This window comes from Mus caroli, unplaced genomic scaffold, assembly GCF_978045245.1.
Source record: "Mus caroli unplaced genomic scaffold, Mus_caroli_1 scaffold_5, whole genome shotgun sequence".
In the NCBI taxonomy this organism is placed as follows: domain Eukaryota; kingdom Metazoa; phylum Chordata; class Mammalia; order Rodentia; family Muridae; genus Mus; species Mus caroli.
This window is the reverse complement of record NW_028227260.1, coordinates 27,816,332-27,832,571: the sequence shown is the minus strand read 5'-3', so window position 1 is coordinate 27,832,571 and position 16,240 is coordinate 27,816,332. Positions and strand designations below refer to the sequence as shown.

At 38.3% G+C, this 16,240-nt stretch overlaps 1 protein-coding gene across 6 annotated transcripts in view; it reads right to left on the bottom strand.

Annotated features, from left to right (window-relative positions):
- The window catches only part of Acsl4 (acyl-CoA synthetase long chain family member 4), a 73,788-nt gene that overhangs the window by 43,479 nt on the left and 14,069 nt on the right, over window positions 1–16,240 (bottom strand). For 3 of the 6 annotated variants that reach the window (XM_029473007.2, XM_021152851.3, XM_029473008.2), the window contains exon 2: window positions 2,335–2,388. The gene's annotated coding sequence lies outside the window, so the exon portion shown is untranslated. The remainder of the gene's footprint in view (window positions 1–2,334; window positions 2,389–16,240) is intronic. The other 3 variants (XM_021152848.2, XM_021152849.3, XM_021152850.2) reach the window with 1 other exon arrangement.

Sequence of the window (16,240 nt, the reverse complement as noted above, 5' to 3'; positions counted from 1 at the left end):
CAATGATCATGTTAAGCAATACAAAATCATTTTTATCAAATTTAAAATTCTATTATTAAAACAGAAGAAAACACAACAAATTAAGACCTTGGAGAATGGGGGTGTGTACAAGCGCACACAGTGCCCTTAACCAACATCTACAGTTAACTAGTTACCGTTTTACTTTAAAGTACTCTACGATAACAACTGCTCTTTGAGTGTATCCCTCACAAGATCACCCAAACCTATTTACTTCATTACCTGGAGAGGCGTTAACTCCTGAAGTCGCCATCCTGCCAGTCTCTTCCCAGCTTTTCCCAGGAAAGAAAGCACCCCAGCAGCCATGGCGAAGATGCTCGTGCATGCTCTAGAGTGAGCTCCCTCCCTCCCATGATGCCTTAAAAAGATCCCCAGCAGGCATCAGATGTTTCATCTAGGTCATAGGTTGGTATAATTGGGATCCTATCTCTGTATGTTGAAACGTGGAGATTTAGAAGCCAATGTTACTTGCCTACACCCTCACATCTATATGTCTCGTACTCATTTTAAGGGAGGAGACATAATTGACTTTTAAATATCTATATCTCTTCAGTTGTAATTTAAGACATAATTAAGGAACACAGAGGAGAAATATACTAGAAGGTGGCACCTACTTGCAAAGCATGATATTACAATCCAAGCTCATTAACCAGGAAAACATCATGGCCAGTCAAGTAGAGTAAAGGAGAAAAGAACAGGGTACACGAGATAATCCCCAAAGTGATTTGGACATTTAAAAAAAAAATACTGAATTCTTGACTGAAATTAGAAATCACACAAAGTCACATACAAAAAAAAAACATGGAAAACTACTCATAAAGTTAGCACGTCCACACTAAGGTCAGCAATGGATTCCACTCGGTTCTTGCTTCTTATGTTCATGTTGCTTAGCTGGCCCGTGTCTCACCAAGGTGAGTAAGGCAAAGGCTATAAGGAAATTATTTTTATTTTGAAACCTATTCTGAGACAGCTGGAGCAAAGTTATGATAAATAATGGACGGCCTCCAAAAGTGCTACAGGGCAGTGTCTGTCTGAAAACGCTGAACACAACTGCCAACTTACTGACAACCTTGAGAGTATTTCTGCCCAAGCCTAGATCCACTGCTGTGTGTCAGTGGCTACAAATGTGTACCTGTGTGCTTAGATAGGGGTGCAACGTGAAAAAGAAGGTAGTCCTCTCTGGAGAGATAACTACAGAGGCTTGATATACTGACACCCTCCACCCCGATCCCGCCACCAATGGCAGCAATCTCTTTTCCAAATGAAATGCTAAGCTTACTGATACGCTATCTACCAAACAGTAGCACAGAACCTTAGGAAACAGAAAGCTCATTCTGGCCTCCTCTGTGGCCATGTTTAATGGCCATGATTCTTCTAATGCAAACTAACAAGCGGCCATTGATTTAGACATGTAAGAACATTCAATCTTCTGAATTTCTTCAGACTTGGAAATCAGTCATTAGCATGGAAGAACTACTTCATCTTCTTGACTTATGAACAATGAAACCAATTCTCAAAAGACCAGAAATACTAGACAGGCAACGTCAGAGCTGCTGAGCTGTCAAGTCAGAAACAAATGAGCCTGTCATTTCTCACCTATAAAGTTAGAAAGTTGGATTCAGATTTCAACACATCAAAGTCTAGTTTTTTTTTTTTTTAAGATAAGAGTAATGAATGACACAGAGCTCTTTTTGTTGACAGGGATGGGTGTTAAAAAAATAGCCCTACCACTTACTATGACAAATGCTCACCTCTTCGAATTGAGACTTATAGCCTTTACATTGAAGATAGCTAGCATTAAATAGAGAATTCACGCCTACTGTTTCCTTTTGCTTTGTATCCAAGTCCACTGGATAACACTGGCCTAAAAATCTACATTTGGGAACCACTGAACTAGGTAATTTTCAAGTTCTAAGTCTCAAATAGTATGACTTCAAGTGCTCTGTTGCATCTGACTCTGCATCCTGGTCCAGAAATATGCACTTTAGTGAAAGACAATGCCGATATTTAAATGCATACAAATCAGATAAATATTCACATCCATTTGACAAATAACCACTAAAGTACAATAAGCTTCGATTTCTAAGATGTGCATAAAGGCTTACAATCAATCAGCAACTGTGTGCTTTCTATCCGGCCCCCTTCTACTTGAGTGACATATGGGTAAAACTTTAGAAATTACATAAAGTAAGTATATTTTCCCACTTTACTTTCCCCATTATTGCCTTTTTAACATTATAGATAATGGTAGTTCTTCCCTTAATAGCTTCAAAATATGGATACAATTATACATTTTAAGTCCTAAAGGACACATACTTACAGATTTCTTCTTTCACTTTTAAGAACAGGTGTATCTCCTGTGATCTGAGTCTGCAGTGAGAGACAACATTTATTAATACAGTGACATGGGACATGAATCTTTGCAAAAGAAAGGCAGGTGATAGCACACATTTTCTATGCCCCTTAGCTCAGGATAAGCCAGTTACCAAGGACAAAATAATCAACTACTAAGATCAGTACCTGATTCAAAGTAGAACAGGAGTTCAAGCAAGGGGGATTCTGAATGCTTGTGAGATCGTGCCAAGCAAACAAGACAAGGTTTGTGAGCCCAGTTCCTTTAAAAATGTAGAACTACTCTTGAAAACTGTGTGATCTTCCTAGGTGTAGCTGATAGAAGTGAGCCGACTTCAGCTGTTGTTTTTCAAGTGCCTCTATGGAAAATTACATTTTTTTTTTTGCCATGTGTGGCCTGTCCTTGTGATTGAACACCTTACTCCTGTGAATTTTACCTCTCAGAGTAAAAATATTGTCTGATGCTCTGAATAAAGTTAGCTATTGCATGAGACTTCGTCTCCCTCATTTTTAAACCCTGCTCTCCCAGGTTTACCCAACTAGACTGGGGCAAGAAGAGAAGCAACACCTAGCACCAAATAGGAAAATAAGAATAGAATGAATGGCTACTCAGCAGAGAAAAGGAAACCAAATCACATTTTCTAATCTAGCCAATCAGAGTTTCCTACACAAGAGAACTAAGCTAGAACTCTCCCAGAGTCTCCCTACAAAACAGCACCCTCTGCTCAGTCATTCTAGTCCAATAAATTAAGAAGTAATTTAATACAGGAAACCTAAACAGGTTATCTATCACAAGCAGGTCAACTGACAGATGATGAGAAACAGAGATGATTCTGCTAAAATTAAAAAGCAAACCTTACTCACAATTTTTCATGAATAGACAAGTGTTTTTAATAAGGAAGTTGAAAGAGCTTAGCTTAGCAAGCTTTTCACACACTGAAAGAATGTACTTGGTTTGTTTCTACTGAATAATAGCCTGGCAAGATGGAAAAATACAGTGTCAAATGTTTACAATTATGCAAGAAAAAGAACTGAGAAACTCTAAGTCACCAAAAACAAGGGAGAAAAACCATATCCATAAAGCTAACGAGAGAGTTAACAAGCAAAGTTTTCCAAACAAGATCCCAAAGTGTTACTAATACATAGCAGTGCTATTAAACTTCAGATAACCTTATACTAGGGAACAGACTCAAAAAACAAATCATTACAGTGTTTGGTTTGGGGCCCTCTCTGGAGGGAAACCAGTCTGTTGAACAATAATTTAAAAACATTCTTTGAAAAGTCAAGTAAATACTAAACATGTGATAGCATCTATTGGACATGGTCCGGGTATGAGCTGGTCTCCTGTATTTAGTATCTGACGCATCAATGTTAGGTTGAAAATAAGATGTTTCGGAGACAGAGTGGAAAAATATTAGGGAAGTCAGTACATTGCTTTCAAACGTAAAAGCAAACGCAAGCTAAGCCAATTCAAAAACAATTTCCTAAGCAATAGTGGTGTTTTATACATCTTATAAAGGAAATAGATAATTCTCTATTGATAAGTGCTCGTGATTTTTTTTTTAATCTCCTATCATGAAATACAGCTTAAAAGTTTAAAATACTGAGGGCTGGAGAGATGGCTCAGCAGTTAAGAGGACTGACTGCTTTTCCAGAGATCCTGAGTTCAAGACCCAGCAACCACATGGTGGCTCTCAACCATCTGTCATGGGATCTGATGCAATCTTCTGGTGTGTCTGAAGAGAGCTACAGAATACTCATATAAAGTAAAATAAATAAATCTTTTGTAAAAAGTTTAAAATATTGATGTCTAAAACAATTACAGTCCCCATTATAAGCGCATTTTTGAGTTTTACATATTCACAGCATGTATACCAAAATATTGTGTCTAACTGTTTTAATATTTGTATGCTTTTCATATTTTCATGCAAATTCACTATCTTCCAATTTTTCTATAACATAAGAAATAAATAGTTGGGAGCTGGATAAAAGGCCTAGTGGTAGCTACAAGTTCTCAATGCTCTTGCAGAGGCCCTGAGTTCGGATCCCAGCACCCAGATTGGGTGGCTTACAAGCACCTGTAACTCCAGTTGTAGGGGTCTTAACAATGTCTCTTCTGGACTCCATGGACACTGTCCATACACACAAATCAGAGAATGCCAGAAGCAACAGGGAAAAAGTTGAAAGTTGACTCTGCATATTGTCTCAAAGTATCTACTCACATATGTATTGATAAAATATATTAACATTTATTACAAATAGAAAAACAAAAGCCAGGTATGGTGGCATACACCTTAAGGAGCTAAGTAAGGTATAAGACAAGCCAATTCTACATGGCAAGTTCAAAGTCAGCCAGGGCTACATAGTGAGACCCTGTCTCAAACAAACAAAACAATAATACATAGATGTAATATTTTGTTACGTTAACAAGCAAAAGTATCTACTTATATTATGTTTCAAAGAAATCATTAACTAACTGAAAAACTAAAATTCTGGTCCTTGGAAGTGCTCTTGTTAGAGACTTTAATTCACTCCCTACCCAGAATTGTGTCCCAAAGGTGCCTTTACTAGGAATACTTACACTGACACAGACTAAAATGCCTACTCCTCTTTGAACTCCTAAAGCTCTCCAAATAGTCCTTAAGTTGAATGGTATTATCCTGTGTTATGATCTAAAGAGCAAGGACCAGGTCCAATTACCTCTGTACACCACCGTCAATAGCATCAAATATTTCATAGGATGGATAACAGAAACTAACTCCTGGTACGAGCCATTGCTTTTTTCCTCACAGTTCACATCATCCTTCATTTGTTTTAAACTAGTTTTTAGGTTGGATGATTTTTACATTCTTTTCAACAGACATTTTGAAAACATACTTAAGACAAAAGCTTATTGCTATATTTTAGAAAGATGAGAATTCATTTTAGCTAAACAAAAATCTTTAGGTCTTTAGTATTGACCCAGAAATTTTATTTCTCATGCTGAAACTATATATGGATTGCATATCATGACAACAGTAAATATTTCTTTGCATGGATCAATTTTCAGTATGCTATTTATCAACTTTGAAGCCATATTTACTAATATACTAGAACCATATCTTTATTTAAGCTCTACTGACAGTCTAGTTTTAATTTCAAAAGAAACTCATCCCAGCTAGTTAAGTCTATTATTACCTATTAGTTTACATAACTTCTCCCCCAGGCAATTAAATACAGCAAGCTATAGCTTTATTAAGTATCTAAACTACAAGGTGAGTTCCAGACTTCAACTGAGACAAATTGTGGACAAATTCTACTCCTTATTAACAATGTTAGGGAATTTAGAAACCAAATAAGCAGTTATTTTAGGTATAACCTTTCTGTGTGTAGCACAGGCTGGCAATCCTAATGCCCCAGCCTCCTAAGCGCTGCAATTGCAGGCCACAAAACACCTAAAAAAATACTAGACTAGAAAGAAGTGAACTCAGTTTAAAAGGAAACTTTTCATAGACACACCAGTGGGGCATTATGCTAAGGGCATAAGCCAGGCATAGAAGCACCATAGACTCAAAAAGAGCCAACATAGAAACCTTTTAAACCTAGATTAAAGGAAACACCTTTAATCTAGGCTACACCTTTTATCTGGGATTAAAGGTGTGGTGGAACACACCTTTCATCTGGGCTACACCTTCTGCTGGAGACAATATAAGGACATTGGAAGAAGGGAGTCTTGCTCTTGCTCCTTTGCCTGCTTGCTGTGTGAGACTGAGTAACTGCTAGATCCTTGGACTTCCATTCACAGCTACTACTGAACCATTGTTGGGAATTGGGCTGCAGACTGTAAGTCATCAATAAATTCCTTTACTATATAGAGACTATCCATAAGTTCTGTGACTCTAGAGAACCCTGACTAATACAGAAGTTGGTACCGGGAGTGATTCTAGAGGAACAGAAGAAGTAAGTACAAGGGTGAATCTTAAAATACAGGAATTGGCTTGTTGATCCACCAGCACTTTCAACTACTGAAACCTCTCCAGATTCTCTCCGTCCTGGGAGCTCAGAGAATTTTGAAGACCCATGATTGAAACTATATTTCAAACTTAAAGAAGCTAATGTCCTTGATTTTCTTGATGAATTAGATGATTCAGTGCACAAAGCTTTCTACAAGATGGGAAAAAAAAATCAGAAAATGATTTTACTGGCTGGCTGCTCTTAGTATCTGGGGGAAAAACGATGAATGAAAGGAAGGAGTTGTGTGATAAAATCAAAAGCCTCCAACAAGTAAACAGTCTAAAAGTTGCTAAGTGTGTCCTTGAAGAGAATCTTCTCTCCTGCAGTCATAGAGCTCAAGTTGCAGAAAATCAAACTGAAACCCTCATTGTAAGGTTGGCTGAACTACAGCGAAAATTCAAGTCTTGGCCTCATAGTATGTCGACAGTTAAAGTAAGGGCACTAATTGGCAAAGAATGGGATCCTATAACTTGGGATGGGAATGTGTGGGAAGACCATGTTGAAGCTGAGAATTTTGAATCTTCAGATTCTCAAGGGTTTGCCCCACCTGAGGAAGTAGTACCCTCAGCCCCACCCCTTGAAATAATGCCTTCCCCACCTGAGGAAATTAATTCTGCAGAGTCTGATAAACCAGCAATGACTTTCACTGAAGAAAATGGCCAGATGTATGATTATTCACTGACTCATGGGCTGTAGCCAATGGATTGGCTGGATGGTCAGGGACTTGGAAAGATCACAATTGGAAAATTGGTCAGAAAGACATCTGGGGAAGAAGTATGTGGATAGATCTCTCCAAATGGGCAAAAGATATGAAGATATTTGTGTCCAAAAGGTGACTTCAGCCGAGGAGGAGTTCAATAATCAAGTGGATAAGATGACCCGTTCTGTGGACAGTCAGCCTCTCTCCCCAGCCATCCCTGTCACTGCTCAATGGGCACATGAACAAAGTGCCCATGGTGGTGAGATGGAGGTTATGCTTGGGCTCAGCAACATGGACTTCCACTCACCAAGGCTGATCTGCTTACAGCTGCTGCTGAATGCCAGATCTGCCAACAGCAGAAACCAACACTGAGCCCCAGATATGGCACCATTCCTCGAGGTGACCAGCCAGAAACCTGGTGGCAGGTTGACTACATTGGACCACTTCCTTCGTGGAAAGGACAGTGTTTTATTCTTACTGGAGTAGATACTTATTTTGGTTATGGATTTGCCTTTCCTGCACGTAATGCCTCTGCTAAAACCACCATCCACGGACTGACAGAATTCCTTATGTACCGTCATGGTATTGAGATGGGAGGAGGTGGCGCACATCTTTAATCCCAGCACTCAGGAGGCAGAGGCAGGCGTATTTCTGAGTTTGAAGCCAGTCTGGTCTACAGCGTGAGTTACAGGACAGCCAGGGCTACACAGAGAAACCCTGTCTCAAAAAACCAAAAAAAAAAAAAAAAAAAAAGAATGGTGTTTATAGATAGGAGAAAAACCAAGGACAACAGTAGCATCTAAGCAACACTTCAAAACGGAAATGTCCAGATTGCAGAATTATAGGTGGCTTTTAAATTTTTATCCTTAAAAAAAATAACAAAAAAATAAATAAAATGTTATCCTTAAATTTGTCTTAGATCTTTTTAAAGCTCCCACAGAGAATATAATCCATGTTTCACTAATAATAAGAAAGACTTTCAGTTAGTTCTAATTTATGCTGATATATTTCTCTGTGTTGATAAGTGACAATCAATATATCCCCAAAGGTAAAATTTGAACCAACTCAGGAGAATAAGTGATACTTAAAAAGAAGCCAAAATCTGATTTCAAATATACTAATACAAGTAGATTGAATACTTCCTCTTTTTTTCTATTTTTTTTTAGGGTGGGTGAGGAGGGGTTCAAGATGGGGTTTCTCTGTGTAGCCCTGGCTGTCCTGGAACTCACTCTGTAGACCAGGCTGGCCTCAAACTCAGAGATCTGACTGTCTTTTCCTCCTGAGTGCCAGGATTAAAATTGTGCACTACTGCCACCCGATATTTCCATCTTTCAACCAGATTTAAAGTCAAATCAACAACCTTTTTCTTATTATAACTCTAATGCTGTTTGCTAAGATTAAGCATCCTTTCCATTCCCTCTTTTCAAATGAAACTAACAAAGGCAGGTGTGGCTGCTGGTCAGGGGAAGAGTGCTTACCTAAGGCCAAGGGCCTTATTTTCATCCCTCTGCACAAACAAATGAGCAAATACTAGAAAAAAAAATATTACAGTTGTGGTCCCACGAGTCACCCCAGAAATATTTCAACTACCACTAAATAAATAGATGGCATTAAAAAGCCAGCAACTATGAAGCTTCCCACACACAAATGAAAGTGTTAATAATGTCTGTGGAGTCCACCGCTCCATCTATCTTTCCTTTTAAAACAAACAAGAATACAAATAATAGAAGACAACTACATAATACTTAATAACCCTTTTAATGTCTGTGTGTAGACTACAGAGTATTGCTTTCTACACTGGTAATCAGAGGGTCTTTGAAGGGATTGCAATAGGGAACCCTTTTTTAGTACCTCTTGTTGAATATGTGGCCTCTAGAAACAAACATGAAACTTTAGAGACTATCACTTTACCAAACACAGTCTTGCTTTGAGACACTGCAAGGAAATGTGATACCTTATAAATATGTCCTGGATGATTTCACAAAGTAGGACACAGAGAAAGGCTGAATCATTTCTCTCCCTCAAAGTTTTCATTTCAGAATGTTTCAGGCAGCCATAAAGTATCATTAAGTAATCTCACTTCCTGTAAGGTCAACGGGTCTATGAAAGTGTCCTGCAGTAACCTCAAGAGGGCCGTGCTGCAGGAAGTTCACAATCCTGACAACTGGGCAAGAAAGGCAAGTGCTATGCACAGGAGTTTATTGCAACACACAACAAGAGATTTACTCAAAACAACGTTGCATTCCACGTTAAAGGAAACTTAGCTATAACTGCACAGAAGTAACACTTGAGAAGCTAGATTCCAAAAACCAAATCAAGCTTCCCAAGGACTGTAGCTAAGCTGCAGACTTGTCATCCTATAGTAGAATCAGACTCCTCCTCTTTTAGAAAAAAAATATTCTGAAGTTGTCTCTAGTTATCCCACATACAGAAAATACAGATGTATGGCCACAGTACCCAGAGCTAGCCTTTACTCTACTGAAAACACTTGCAAGTTCAAACTCCTCTTTGAATCCACAGTCATGCGTCATATGTGAGTAACGAGAGCACTAGCTACACAGCATTAACCTCACTGTCTCTTCTGTCTGTTTGTCATCCCCTACTTCTCCTTCACATGTGTGCACATACGTTATAGTCTTACAAAAGCTACAATTTTAGCTTATGTACAACTGAGCATTTACAATCCACCTAAAATCTACAATAATGCCTTGTTGATTCCAAATTAAATTCTTCATCTTAAAAGTTTTTTAAGGATTTATTTTTTTATTTATATGAGTACACTGCAGCTGTCTTCAGACACACACCAGAAGAATGCATTGGATCCCATGACAGATGGTTGAGAGTCACCACATGGTCGCTAGGACCTCTAGAAGAACAGTCAGTGCTCTTAACCACTGAGCCACCTCTCCAGCCCAAAAGTTTATATTTTAAGATGAAATAAAACATATGCAGTGGAAGAAATATCTCCACTTAATTTTTATTTTTACATTCATGCAAGTTTAAAAGACAATAGTTCAAATATTGAAACTGAGTTCCAATTTAACATTGAAAATCAAAAAAAAAAAAAATGTTGCCAAGTTAACTTCAGAAATCAAACAAAATTTCTACCTTTGCAAATAATGAACATCTTGTGTTCTGGAGGCTTTTTTTGGCAAAAAATAATAATAAATAACATAACATAACATAAGCAGTTATTAATTTCCCATCTATACTTTTCTGGAAACCCTACCAATGCATATCAAATAATGCTTGCTTGACTACCAGCCAATGACAAAAGACTTAAAGCAAATCTGAATGTTTGTAAACTAATGCAGACCCTATAAATGCCAGCTGCTGGAATAGTTAATAATCTGGGTCTCCAGTGCAGCCTCAACATGCTAAGAAATGAGAGCAAAGAGCTCTTACCGGCTCACAGGCACCATGCTGCACCCGAGCTTAAGGCAGCCCAGATGAAAGGCAGCCTGCAGAGCAAACAGGGGTCAATATGCCACAACTAGACAGCTTATGTTCAACTGCTGGCTGGGCCACTTACTGAAGGTTAGTGACCTCTTAGATCCAGTTACCACAAGTATAAAATAGGGAGAACATGGCTAGTGCCCACAGCTTTTGCCATGATGAACTTAATAGTTTCTCAAAAGCAGTGACTTCTGGTCTTTCACCTCCTTTCCTAGCACATCATTTCTCTTCTGCCAGGAACATTCTATTCTTCCCTTTTCTGGCTTCCTTTACGTCTTCATTTAAGCAGTTCTGGTAGAAAGCCCTCTCTGACTGTCCATCTGTGTCACATGCATTTGACACTGGCCCTCAAAGCACTCTCGAGCTCCGCACTTAAACTTCTGCTTGTCGTCTCCTGCTTTAGTTCTCTCATTATTTAAGATGAAGGCCATGCTTCTCTTGATCACCACTGTAACACTGGGGAGCACCATACGGGTACAGGGCAGACTCCAAGTAGATGCTTAGTTAAGTATTCCTTGAATGAATATTGAATGAAATAACCAGTCAGACAATGGCAAATAACAGCAAGAGGAAATTGGGAAGAATTTCTAAGCTACAGCTTTCATGCTACGCTGAAGTATGAGCTCTTCACATATTACAGGAGTGTTTCTTCTTATACAACAAGAAGTTTTCCATTAAACATCAAAAGAAGAAGTATCATATTCTTACCAACTACAAAATACGTGCCCTTTTGTGCAAAGAACCATAACTTCATAAAGCAGAGCAAACAAGAATCCACTTGGTATGTTTACGCTTATTATTAATATCGTGTCCCATATTCCAAAGTCTTTATTTAAATAGACTATCAGAACCACGTTATACAGCTCATGTTCAGCTCCCTAAATATCAGCTGAAACCCGCAAATATTAGTGGCATGAGTGGAGAAAAAAAAAAAACAGAAGGTGAAACCATGAACCAAGAAGAACATACAAGAAAAAGTATTTGAAATGGTGAAAAATAATGATGCAATAATAGCGGCGTGTCTATACATTGCCACTGGGTGGCAGCACTGTACTAACTGCACAACACAGAAATGAACCTGGAGACAGATCAGGCTGTTTTACAGAGCTTAAGTTGAAAACTCCAGTCAGTTCCTATATTGACAGGCAACACATTCAAGGTTCTGTAGTCATAGGCCTTAAGTAGGTTATGTTATCAGAGACTTGTGGAAGGTAAGTTTAGTTAACACTTTGGCCTAAACATATATGTCAGTACACTATTCTAAATGTGGAGCTTCTCAGTGGAGAAAGAGGGATCAGAAAAACCTGGAAAGCATTTGCAAAATTCAGGGTGAACCACATAAAAGTATGACAGTCAAAAAAGTTCGCTACATACAAATTTTTTAAATTCCACAAACTTAAATAGTTCAATTTGACATACGCATATATTATTAATCCAGTACTATGGCTGAAAGGTAATAGTTCTATTTTTTTTAAAGGTGAAAAAAAGCATTGAAAACATACACAGTTGGCCTTTTACTTAATGTAATAAAGAATTAACGGAACAGAGATACAACAAAGTATTTAAGGTGAAGGAGTAACATAAAAAAACAGATATAAGTAAAAATTTATCAAAGAAAAGACATGTTATATTTAAGTGTAAAAAGGAAAATTTCAAAAATGTATTTAAAATATGTTTGGAAACCTATCTTTTAGGGAAATCCAGAGTTTGTGGGAAATGGGCTTATATTCTCCATAGAAAAACAAAGGTGTCTATTAAAAAATGCTAAAAATCAGTTGTCTCTTAGAAGGATTACCCATACTTTATTTTTGTAATTTTCTCTATATATTCTAAAATAAATATATAGAGTACTTTGAATGCAGTGACAGAAATCAATACCTAGGTAATACAAAGTGAATTCTAGCTTAATTGCTTTGCCACTGTTATGCTATAAACAATGTTGAAATTAGGGAAACAGTACAAATTATACATGGACTGTAGCACCATCTCTAATATATTTACTATGAGCTTAATATTGTTCCGAATAAAAAGTGTTCATTTAAAAGCAGTAAGATCAGCATTAATGTCACAATTAAAAATACAGATTATTGGGCTGAGAGGTGGCTCAGCAGTTAAGAGCACCGGCTGCTCTTCCAGAGGTCCTGATTTCAATTCCCAGCAACCACATGGTGGCTCACAACCATCTATAATGGGCATCCAAAGCTGTCTTCTGCTGTGTCTGAAGGCAGTGACAGTGTACTCACATATAGGAAATAAATGTGGCAAGCGGGGCTGGAGCAAGCGGGGCCAGAAAAAAAAAAAAAAGCGGGGCCAGAAAAAAAAAAAAAAGAGTATGTACCAATTGTTTAAATTTATAAGAAAGAAGTCATTTGATGGGCTGGAGAGGTAGCTCGGTGGGTTAGAGCACTGACTGCTCTTCCAGAGGTCCTGAGTTCAATTCCTAGCAACCACATCTGTAATGGAATCCAATGCCCTCTTCTGGTGTGTCTGAAGACAGCGACAGTGTATTCATATACATACATACATTACATACATACATACATACATACATACATAAAGTCGTTTAAAAAAAGAACTCATTTACTTAAACCATTCCTAAGGATTCATAAGAATGGGTAAACTAAACTCTTGATCAGTATATCACCACACCTTCTAACATTATAACACAGAACTGTAGAGGCGGTTATGCCATTGGGTCTCCCTTAAATATACAAATGGTATGACTCTGCTGGACCAAGTTTCCTGAAGCAGGGAACAAATCCTGAAGGATCCCCTGGTTGGTTTGTAATCACCATAACATGGAGAGTTGATTAGGAAATGAATTAAAAGTTAAAATACAGTCTTGACAACTGTTTTCTTTCACATTCAAAACCAGCTACTCTCCCAAATCCTTAGCAGTTACAAATGCATGTGCAAGCATCTGTTCAAGAAACGGTCCATAAACTGTGCTCTGCCCTACTGGAACTTGGTGTTCAATGAACAACATTTTCAGGAGACAGCAGCCTAATACAGATAAAGAGGTACACCAGGAGAAGGTCACAGACGAGGCAAATCTTCTCATCCAACTAGATGATTACAGACTTTTAAAACTTATTAATAATAGCTACTGAGTATCCAGTTATATGTGCTACTGCTAAAAGGGGGTGGGGAGAGGATTATCTGGCTTGCTTACTTAAAATCAATTTTTATTTTAAAAGTTCATTTAAACGTCAGGCCATGAAAACACGTACACAACAAAGAATGAATTTGAGGTTCTAAAAGAGCACAGAGGAATGAAAAATGCCATGTCCAAAAGCACAAATAAGGGGCCGGAGAGATGGCTCAGTGGTTTGAGCACTGACTGATCTTTCAAGGTCCTGAGTTCAAGTTCTAGCAACCACATGGTTGCTCACAACCATCTGTAATGGGACCTGATACCCTCTTCTGGTTTGTCTGTAGCTACAGTGTACTCACATAAAATAAATCTTAAAAAAAAAAAAAAAGTGGCTGGGCATGGTGGTGCACGCCTTTAACCCCAGCACTTTGGGAGGCAGAGGCAGGTGGATTTCTGAGTTCGAGGACAGCCTGGTCTACAAAGTGAGTTCCAGGACAGCCAGGGCTACACAGAGAAACCCTGTCTTGAAAAACCAAAAAAATAAAAAATAAATAAATAAAAATAAATTAAATTAAATTTAAAAATTTTTTTAAAAAAAGCACAAACTAAAGGTCCTGACCAATCTCATATATTGGCCAGCCAACTATTACAAACAACACCCCCACATGGTTATATTATTTTAGGAAGTATAAAATCTGGAATAGTTTAGATTCCTGGTGGAACATAGCCAAGGGAGTTTTTGTTTGTTTGTTGTTTTTTTGTTTGTTTGTTTTTGCCCAGGTATTTAAGATGCTTTACTGTAAGACATATATCCAGAATGCCAAAATCAAAGCTTAGGGCTGAGGGTACAAAGCTCAGTGGTATAGCATTTACATAGCATGCTCTCAGGCACGGAAAAACAAAGTAAAAAACACATAAGAACTGACTATAAATGAAGTGTCCGAGTACTACAAGATATCATGTAGATGCGAAGCCTTCTTCCATCTCAATGAAATACTTTTTAAGGAAGACGATCTATGTATTCACATACAGTGGTTAGCTAAGAAAACACCCCTGCCAGATTTTATGTTGGTATTTAGTGCTGATGAATCCTGCCCATAAACCCAAACACATTTAACTTCTGCTGGATCGTAGATGAAAAGTGCCTTGAAGACACCCCTCTGCATTTATGTCTATGATCACTTAATGTCAAATGTCATCTTTCAAGTAGGCAGCAATCCAATCCTCTTTGCAACCTCTGTAACCAGTGTCAACGTCAGTAAAAGAAAGTAGTTTGCCTTTTCATGTATCTGGAGCAATCTGCTGTCTACCCTTCTTCAAAAGCAAGGCCAAGGTCAGCAGCGTGATAGGATGTTGTGAAATGTTCTTTCTTACCTCGCATCCGCTTGAGCTCTGCTATCTCTGTCACTTGGCAAGAGTGACTTGCAGTTAAGGTTATTTCTTTATTGTTTTAGATTTACATTTTGCTTATGTTTGTGAATGGTTTGCCCACATGTATAGCTGTACACCATTTGCATACCTGGTACCTATGAAGGCCAGAAGAGGGCACTGGAGCCCCTGGAAGTGGAGTTCCAGAGGACTGTGAGCTTCCTGTGGACTCTGGGAACTAAACAGGAGTCTCATGAAAGAGCAACAAGTGTTCCAGACTCTCTCCAGACTGAAGATATTTTAAAAGAGGAATAAATGATGCCATTATCTTACAATTTCCAAGTCAAACATGCCTGAAAGTAGAACTGAGGTTGAGAGCCAGGAGCCCAGTTCAGGTAACGTCCGGGTCTTCCATCAGCACTGGGGCAGTGTCAGTGAAGCCAGAAGGAAGGAGTACTCTCAAACCTGGCTGAGAATTAAACTCCAAACAGTTACAACCTGCAGCCTCTGGGCTGAATGTGGAGGAGGAGAGTTAGGGATGGGGTCCAATATAAAATCATACACATTACGAACTGATTTTACAATTTTTTTCTTGCAACTCCCAATTGTGTAGTTCTCAAATATAAACTCTGCCAATGATCACATCTTGTTGCACGGTCCAAAAGGTGGGCACACTGTAGGGAATCTGCATACATACAGTCCAACTTTGAACTGCTATTTTTCTCTTTTTTTAATATTTGTTTATTTTTATGTGCACCAGTATTTTGCCTGCATGGATATCTGTGTAAGGGGGTCAGAGCCCCTGGAACTAGAGTTACAGACAGTTGCGAGTTAGGAATTGAACCCAGATCCTCTGAAAGAGCTGCCCAGTGCTCTTAACTGCTGAACTATCTCTCCAGCCCCTTCTCATTTCTTTTCTTTAACTGAGAGGCTGAAGCCAATCCTAGCACTTAGGAGTATGAGGTAAAAGGACCAAAAGTTTGGTAGTTTTTTTTTTTAAATCAGCTGACAAGCCTAACAATTTTCCACCTTTAGTTTATAGTCACTCCTCCTAAACAAAAGAAATATTTCCCATGACTTTGTAATAAAATGTTACATCATCCAGAAACTACTTTAAATGGTTTGTTTTCTTAGCTAAGAATGATGCAAAACTAGAGAAATAAACGTCAGCTGAAAAAAAAAAACTGTAATCAAAGCCACTACTTCCAAATTAGTTACTTGCTATCTATTAAAGTCATCAGTTCCACTATGAACGTTAT